Source organism: Megalopta genalis, chromosome 1 (genome assembly GCF_051020955.1).
Source record: "Megalopta genalis isolate 19385.01 chromosome 1, iyMegGena1_principal, whole genome shotgun sequence".
In the NCBI taxonomy this organism is placed as follows: Eukaryota; Metazoa; Arthropoda; class Insecta; order Hymenoptera; family Halictidae; genus Megalopta; species Megalopta genalis.
The window spans coordinates 39,765,656-39,774,946 of record NC_135013.1 but is presented as its reverse complement, the minus strand read 5'-3'; the positions used below and the strand labels follow the sequence as shown (position 1 = coordinate 39,774,946).

Sequence of the window (9,291 nt, the reverse complement as noted above, 5' to 3'; positions counted from 1 at the left end):
TATTCGCCCAGTTACAATTTTGAAAAAGTTTCAGTGATTTCATCGTTTTTGAAAGCGATGACCGTTTACAAAGTGATGTATGAGGTTATTCGGAAAGTTCGTTTTAAATCTTTTATATGAATTAATTGAAACGAACTGCATGGTGCAGGAAATGAACTTTCCGAACAAAACTAATTTCATCGAGTTCATATAAAAGATGCGAAACGAACTTTCCGAACAGCCTGATATATTCGATAAAAATCAATACGAGAAATTTAATTATTTGGCAAATAAACAATTAAATAGTAACCTCGAATACGATACCATAGACCCTTCTTCGAGGCTTCCATTGAATTCTTCGATCCGAAACACTGTAGATCGTGGGGTTTATTGTAACGGCGACCTCGATCACCGTTGTTTATACCGTAGGAAAGATTATTGGGAGACTATTGGCCCCGAATTAAGAAAGAACGTAATTTGCGCCGGTTTGACCGCCAACAGAAAGGATTAGCAAGAGCATGGAAATATCAATAGCCCCGCGGCAGTCAATCGGTCGACGCACGTAATACTTGAGGGCCGGTTCGGTTGTTCTCGGGAGCGCTCGGTCGAGCTCGGCCGGCCAGCATTGTCCCGTGTTGTCAGTTCGCGGCAAGCCAGCATCGCGTGCGGTTTGTGTGTCCCCATCCGGCGCGGCTAGCGGGAAAATGTGACAATTCAAACGGTTCGTCTGTCTCTCTGTGGTTAGAATTGGATCATACTCGCATCCCCCGAAAACATTCCGGTCAATTGGCCGTAGGAAATCAGCCGGCGTGTACAGTGAATCGATCTCTTACACCAGTGTCCAGTGTCGTGCGCGTTCCACCGGTTTGTGTGACAGTGTTGTGTGTATTGTGGCGAAACGATCCGCGGCCGAAAGAAGTAAATCGGCCTCGTGAAATGATCCGTAGCCTCTTCGTGCAGTTTCGACCGTGGAAACTAAGGATCGTGTCGGTATGTCCCCGTGTCCGTTGACTCGGGGTCGAAAGTCCTTGAGCCCGACGTTTTTCGGGCGTTTATCTTGATCGCGCGACAGCCCGGGAGAAAAAAAGCCGAGAGCAACCATAACCAAAGAGTTCCTCGTTGAAAATACTTGGGCATCGGTCGCGCGTCTACGTCCGTGACGTATCGTTCAAGGTAAGCGTCGTCGAACTGTACTTCGAAGTTTTGATTACGCGATCGCCCGTGGCATATCGAAACCTTTGCGAAAATATTGAGTGACAGGTTACCGGGAATACACGTCACAATATTGTACTTCATCAGTCATTCAGATAAAAGAGTAGACTGACAGTAATATATACGAGAGCGTGTGTCGTTTGTTTCGTGTCTCGAATACAGTTTGTTAAGATGTTGCGTTTTAGGTTAACCGGCAAGACGACATTACTGCGTGAAATTAGTGATGTATTGTATCGCGAATCGATAAATCGTGATGGTCAATTTAAAACTGTCAACCGTTTGGATCTCAATTTTATGGCCAGTTTCATCGACAGTAGAAACATGATTCTTCCACATTAAACATATTTATTTAGTTTAAAATAAGTTCAGTAGAATGTGATTTATTTTGTACACACTTTTCTCTAAACGGGTCTGTTAATTCATTCATTTGGGACGATTTTCTGTTTCAATGAACTTTGTAAATAGGAAGTTCGTTCGTTTCATAAGCGACATAACTATGCACGGCGTGTTTACATTCACGGCATAGTTACCCAGCTCGATCAAGTTTTCATTCTAACCAGGTTGTTCGGCGAATACTCTTTCTGATCTAAAATTTCAATCTTAAAGTCAGACAAATTAGTCAAATTAATCGAGGTGTCCGGAAATTTATACGGCCCATTTAAATTCGTATTCTGAAACGTTGCGCCGTATAATACCATGGTGTAGCGTTTTATGGTTACATTATACTGTGTTTAAAACACGCGAGCGACGTTTTTTTTCGAAATTTCTTGGAAGTTTGTACGGTTTTATTGGACATTCGCGCAACTGTGGAATATTATTCCTCGGTTGCTGAATTTTACATAAATTATTTTATTCAATATTCTACACTATCAGCAAGCCGGTTATCGAGCATACATTATAATAATTCTTAGAAGAATAACTTGAACATTTTGTTTAAAGTAGAAAGGTTAGACTTAATTGGAAAAAAATAGAAAACTGAAGTTAGTGTATATTATTCTATACATTTTACAAAGGTGACAGTAAGGGTTGAAGACAGAAAGTATTTTGACAGTACAAGGGTTATTGTCATTATCTAAATGTTTAGTTAGAGGTAATCGGTATTGGATCAGTCTAAACGAATTTTAGCACAAAACCAGCGATTTCGAATAATTTCGTATTGTACAAACACTTTAGCGCCAGGAATAATGAGGCTGTCTATAGACATTGCCTCTTGTTCTACGCATCAACGAAGCGCAAAAAGGATCGTACGGTTCTACAGACTGTCTGCGAATAGTCTACAGAACTACGCAGACAGTCCTCGGGCATTTACAGTTCTTGTATGAGAAATGTCTGCAAATAATGTTTGAGAGTACGAACAAAGCCTAGAGGGCTTCCCCAGTTCGACTGCCACGTTTGAGATTTTTTTTAATGAAAAATAGTAAATACGAAATTTAATAGTAAAACTTTCCGCGATGTCGTATCGTAATCTTCGAAACGGGTACACAAATTTTGTGGTCGAAAATAATAATTCTATACAGAATTACAGTTCTATCTTGAGAAATTTGCCTACGTAAAGTAATAAACTGAACTACAAACATTTATGCAAAATAAAAATTGTCTGCATCAATTTCAAAACGTGTAGGAGCCAAGTGCTACTTTTTTTACTCCTTTAAATAACTTTAATAAGTTTGAATTAATGCATCAATATTCTTAGTTTCTTTTAATCTGTTTTTATGAAAAAAATGAAAAATAGTATCTAAAAAGGAAAATGTTTGCAAAAGATTAGTCTAGTTTTATTTGAATGTCTGCTAAGTTCGAAGTGAAAGTATAAAAGAATTTTATTAAAATTATTACTATCTAAGGAGATTTTTGTATAGATCTAGTTATCATAATTTGCCTCGCAGAAATGTATTTTCATATAAATATGACTGACGACGCCCACGCTAGATGATTTTGCAAAACAAGCTTTCATCAGAGGTCCGATCGATCAGATATCCATTCTCATCATGCTGCGGAGCTTTAGAATTTATAATCCAGCGAATCCATCTACTGTATATAGGAATGTGGAAGAATCTACTGTAATTTCAATACAACCTTTGAACTTTAAAAATGTCAGAATGAAATTTACACATTGAAATATTGAAGAAGTTCTTCTAATCTTTCGTTTGTTTAATAATAGTTTGTTGTTGGCACATTTTAATTTAAATTGTCTAAAAAAGTGTTGAAACTGTTCATACAATATTTTAACTGCTTTAATTTGAAATACTTTGACTGGAAATATTTCAAATCACAATTTCAGTCAACTAACTTTTCGTCTCCATAGCACAATGAAAGTCGCAGGGTGCTATTAAACATTGTTATGGTAGCTACAAGTTTAATTAAATCTCACAGTGCAGACTCGGATAGCATGTTTCAAACGAATGCACACGGAAAATGGAGGATTTAGTCGAAGGCTTATCTTTGGCACAGCATTTCGTATGCCTATAATCTAAACAGAGCGAACGTATATGTGAAACGATGCGACGTAACGCTGACAGCTTTCAACAGTAACAATTGCGCGGTAGAACGAAGGAGGAAACGCTGCATAATTATACGGAACAAAACGCGTAGAAAGTATTCCGATTGCTAGAAGTACTTCATTGCTTGAAATGAAAAATATATTCCCCGCCAATATTAAAAATTGTACACAGTCTTTTTCCACTTCATTAAATATTATTTTTTTTGATACATTTGAAACTGTAATTTTTAGTTGATCAATCAATATATTATGGATTTGCATGCAAAATACAAATTTTTGTCTCCTATTTGTGAAAAGCAGGAGTTACAGAAAGATATATTTGCTCTTTTAATAGTTTCAATAAATTAAGAATAATGTAACAATATCTTTTTTTGTTCTCTTTTTATCTTTTAATGCTTTGTATAAATGAATAAAATCTGCAGTCTATTAATCATTAATATTTCTTCTGTAACTCTGCAAAGAAAATTTCAATTCTGTAGTTTCTCTAGAATTCCACAATAACTAGAACAAATGGTAAAATAAACACTGTCTTCACCTATAATATTTTTGGATAAAAATCTTTAGACTTTAACTGCGAACTGGTGCGGGTCAAATTTAATTAATTTCTTCTCACAAAGACTTATAAACATTTTGAAAGGAAAGGAGATTCAGCCAACCGCATGTCGGCTCTTTAAACCCCGCGAGAAACTTTTCCCCGGATCATTGCACAAATTAGATTAATCTTCTCATTACGAAGGCTGGTAAACATTTCGAAAGCAAAGGAGATTCAGTGGTTGGAAAAAATTGCATATTTCGGGGGATTATTGCTAATTTCAATGCATCGAACCGCTTACCCGCGAGAAATTTTTCCTCGGATGATTACATAAATTAGATTAATATATCGATAACAGAGTTATTCACTCGGATTTATAAATTCGCTTTTACGCTAATCTATTACACAGTGGGTAAATAACTATTATGCAGTGGGTAAACTTTTAAAACGCAATACATTTTTTAAAAACTGGACTAAATGACTTGAATTTTTTTTTTTTTTTAACTAAAACTTACGCACAATTAAATTACTTTTAATTTTACAATTTACAAATTACTAGTTTACTGCACAATGACGAAAATACTATTTTTAAAATTTTATTGTAACAAAAAAATGAAATCTCTCCTTTTTTATCGTTTTTATCTAAACCTGCAACGATGTGCATGACGAAAACTTTAGCTCAGATAAAAAAATTGGAAAAACGTGGGCGAAATTTAAAAAAAATATTTTATTCATTGTTCAGTAGACTAGTTCCTCTAACAACTCCAAAAAGTTCAAGTAATTTAGTTCAATTTTGGTAGAGTTACACCGTTTGTAAAAATATACTAATACTCTTTTTACACACTGTATCTTCCAACTTTGGGATCCGCAAAACGTAATAATATTGAAAAAGATGTGATGCAACTTAACTCTTCATTTTTAATTTGATTGAATAAAACACTCTAATTTCATGAAATTTTGGTGGCTGTTAGCGTGGCAATCAAACTGTTAACACGTTCGCGGACGTGAATTCTATGAGCAATCGTTTTCATTGTGATGCAAAGTGACACAAATACTATAACATTCAAATTTATAAGCCGCATTATCATGCGTTCAATTCTATGTAGCGTTTAGTTTTTGAAATTATTCTGCACTTTAATTTGATCTGTATCGACGCGGATGGATGCTGTAGCATTCATTCTATACAAATAACCATTACAATGCGATATTCTGAGCACTCGGATAAAATGTGCCTAGTCAAAATTTGGATATCGGAATTAGTTTACCAATAAATCACCTTTTGCATCTCGTTAAAATTTTTACTGTTCGCGTACGTGTTAATCTTTTTATTACGAGAGCTGGCAAATGTTTCTCTCTCGAACGCAAAGGTTTGGCGCACGAAAAACTGTACGTATCGGAGGATTATTGCTAAATTCGCTACAGCGAACCGCGTGCCGGCTCTTTGAACACCGCGAAAAACTTTTCCCGGATGATTGCTGGTTCGCGGAGCTCGCGTGGATCGTCATCGCGATGGAAACGAAAGTTTACGACCGAGGGAAAAAGTTCGGTTGCGCGTAATGGGTTTTCAAGGTAAGACAGATAGTAATAAGCCCTTGAACCTGCGGGCGCTGCTCGTGCCTTAAGATCGATGTTGTAAGAAAGAACACCGCGGGGCCAGCGTTCTGATTGTTAAGGTTTTATTCAGCCGTTATTGCATCGGTCGTTAGCGCGGACCTCTATTTCATCTTCCTCTCGCGGTGTTACGATATTTCGAGCTGGTTTTTCCCCTCTTGCGAAGCCGCGGAAAGCGAAATCAGCTTGGCCCAGCTGATCCCGCCGTGTTCGCGATGCCGACGCGAGCTTTCCCCGTTCGGAAAACCTTTCCCGCTGGCTATCAATAATTTATGAGCCGGGGCTCCTTGCAATGCGATCGCCGAAAACTCCGGGAAGAGCCGACGAAATGAAGCGACTTCTTCCGCCCCATTCGGGATACGAAAGATACCTTTACCGTTCCACGACTTTTCATTCGCCGCCGTATAATTTTCCCCCGTTAGCTACGTTTGATCCGAGTTACTGAATTTCCGACTGAAGTCCCTTTAACCGCGGCCGCGCCGCATTGGCGAAGGGGAGACCATGATGTGGACATTTGTGTTATGAAATAAATTCTTGGATCGTGAGCCTCGGCAAAAAGCCAGTCTACTGGAAAAAACAAATCTAGCGTAATAATTGTTTATTGCTCGAATGAATATTTCTATTAGGATTGCATATTACCGGATAATATTTCAAAACCACGTTATTCATTTCGTACCAGTCAATCTTGGTTAAAAATAATTTAGGGTTTTAATTTAATAATTTGATATTTTTGATAATTTATGTTTTAATAATTTATGCTTTAATCATTTTTAGTTCTGATGATTCTTAATATTTTATGGCTTGAGCGAATGTTTCTATTAGCTGTGCGCTATATTAGATTAAGAGCATTTGTTAAACAATATTTGGTTAAGAGCATACTTCAAACAATATTTGGAAACCAAGTATTGATTTCATGATGGTTCGTCTTCGTTAAATTTGAGAGGATTGGATAAATGCCTCCATTCTTTCCTTATACGTGACAGAAAAATTGGTAACTTTTATATATTTTTTGTAATTTAAATTAACACTGTAATACCAAGGAATGGTAAGGTCCCCAAAATGTCACCCTAGAATGAACCGCGATTAAATCAATTTAATTAAGATTTTTCTGTAGAGATATATTCTCTATCCTTTCAATAATCACAAAATAAATGATTCGAATATCTCTTTCGTCTTTTATATCTTTAAGATCATCTTAGATCGTTTTAAATCATTTTAAATCATTTTTCAGATCTCTTACGGTTTGAAAGTTATGATAATAATTTAACTAATTCAACTATATGATTCACAACTGTATAACTATAATAATTCAACTTATGATTATAATTCAACTAATAATTTTAAAAGACCGTGAATAATGTTTACGAGAAAAATGCATCGATTTTACTATTAATCATTACTGAAAAATCAGACTGGCTTTCTGTCTCAATGTTTTTGGATGTAACTGTACACTATTACTCGCATGGGAGGTTCGCACACCCCATGATCAACCTCGTGGAGATCGCGACTGATGGAAAGGATTGTGACGTTTTAATGAATAACACCATGGTATTATTAGAGTAATAATCTATAGTATTATACGCAATATGCATAGTTTATCAGTAATTTGATGACATTAATCTACTAAAATTCACCATACACCAGATAAAGATAATGGTAAATGCAAATGGTAAATGCAAATGGTGAATGCTAATCGTAACGATTATCCTTGCATAAATCTTAATATAAAAGTGAATATATTTCATTAAAAATTACGGAAAAGGCAGCGTTGAATCAATTTGGATAATTTTGTAGAATCACCGTGTGTGCTTGTGAACATTTGTAATTTTTAATTATTTCGTTTTACATTATTACAGAAATCCTATTAGGCACTGTGTGCGGACGTAGTTGCACGGTTAAATTTGAAAGTTTATTAACAGTGGTCGAACGAATGGTTTATACATGAGAAGCATCTATCGTTTAAGGAGGGCGGAAACCAAGTTGACAAATTTGATGTACCATATCATTTCTTTCGTAGTCGTATAATTGGCACTGCCATATGACATGATTTAGATCTCGCTACAAACAACCGCACTGACACTTCGCATCATCAATAATATTAATTTGAGAAATTGAGGAGGCCAGATGGCAGTGGTTTGCACGGCATCTGTTGGTCCAGGAAACGAAGTCACAAGGTTCACATGGTTCTTGTGAGCAAACCTATTTTTTTCAGTTGCGTATTTTTCTCAAGTTTCTGTCAAACTACTTTTTTTTTACAAGTATTTCATTAAAGTCTATAGAAAAAACTAACGTATCTAGAAGAAAAACATTAAAGAATATGCAGAAAAAAATATGGGTAAATAAAATTACAAATGGTGTCAGAACAGATTTTTCTATTGTATCCTTTAATACATGCAGGAAGCTATTTTCCGGCTACCACGCTTGCCAATCATTCCCCGAGGATTCATCAATCACGTTTACGATTTTGATCGAACACGCATCGCTAAGGGTAGCACGTTTTCAAGCATCCAGGAACAGATTACTCCACTTTTGCTTGATTAATGTTTGATTCCGATGACCCCTCGCGATTCTCTGATCGCTCGACCATGCTCTACGAGTTTGCGTTAAGCTATTGGAAAGCAACAACTTTGACCACTCAACTATTTGCATGAGTATCGTTAGAAAGTTCCAGCCTGCTAACCAAATGCGATAGGATTTTATTGGTACGTGGTTGAATTGTTCCGAGTATGCGCTGCAAGTGGTCGACTCTTGAGGCAATTAAGATATCACGATACGGTTACTATCGTATTCGCATGAGCCTCGGTATGAGCACGACAGTTGTTAGATACATTAGATAAATGATAGAGTTTTCTTAACATATGATACTTTCACCGGGAGGCTTCATCAAGATGGCTTTGCTAAATAAACAAGTTGCGAGCAAGTTTCAATTTGATTCAACATTTTTATCCAGTTTAACCGTCAAACCGCGTTCCAAATATTTTGTAAGATTTAGCAAAATCACTGAATTAAAAAATTTCTTAATTTCAGAAATAAAATTAGCCCCCGATTTAGTACCGAGAAATCAAAAATCCCCTCGCGGTTAGAGTTAATCGAACGAGTTTAATTTCATTAAAGGATTTAGTCTGCTTATGTGTGTAGTATTTAAGTATTTGCCAAAATACGTTGTGTCTCTATAAGATCACGAAAATTGCTTTTAGTCATATCTAATACATTCATTTAATATACTCACTTTCACGTAGTTCTATGAAATAGTTGCATAACAGGTCGTATTCAGTTTATATTTCAATTCATAAATTGCATCGCATTAGTAATTTTATATTTTCAACCAAGACATCAAGATCTACAAATGGCTAGAGATAGAAAATTTACTTTCTCATTTCATTTACTCATAAACTCGGCAAGACATGTTATCTACTACGTTTACAGCGAATTTGTCTATAAATTTAAGCAAATTACTGAT

General features: G+C 36.0%; 1 protein-coding gene across 1 annotated transcript in view; it reads left to right on the top strand.

Annotated features, from left to right (window-relative positions):
• Positions 1-584: 584 nt before the first annotated feature.
• LOC117218760 (uncharacterized) overlaps positions 585-9,291 on the top strand; it is a 159,087-nt gene continuing 150,380 nt past the window's right edge. The window contains exon 1 of the mRNA XM_033467384.2: positions 585-1,152. The gene's annotated coding sequence lies outside the window, so the exon portion shown is untranslated. The remainder of the gene's footprint in view (positions 1,153-9,291) is intronic.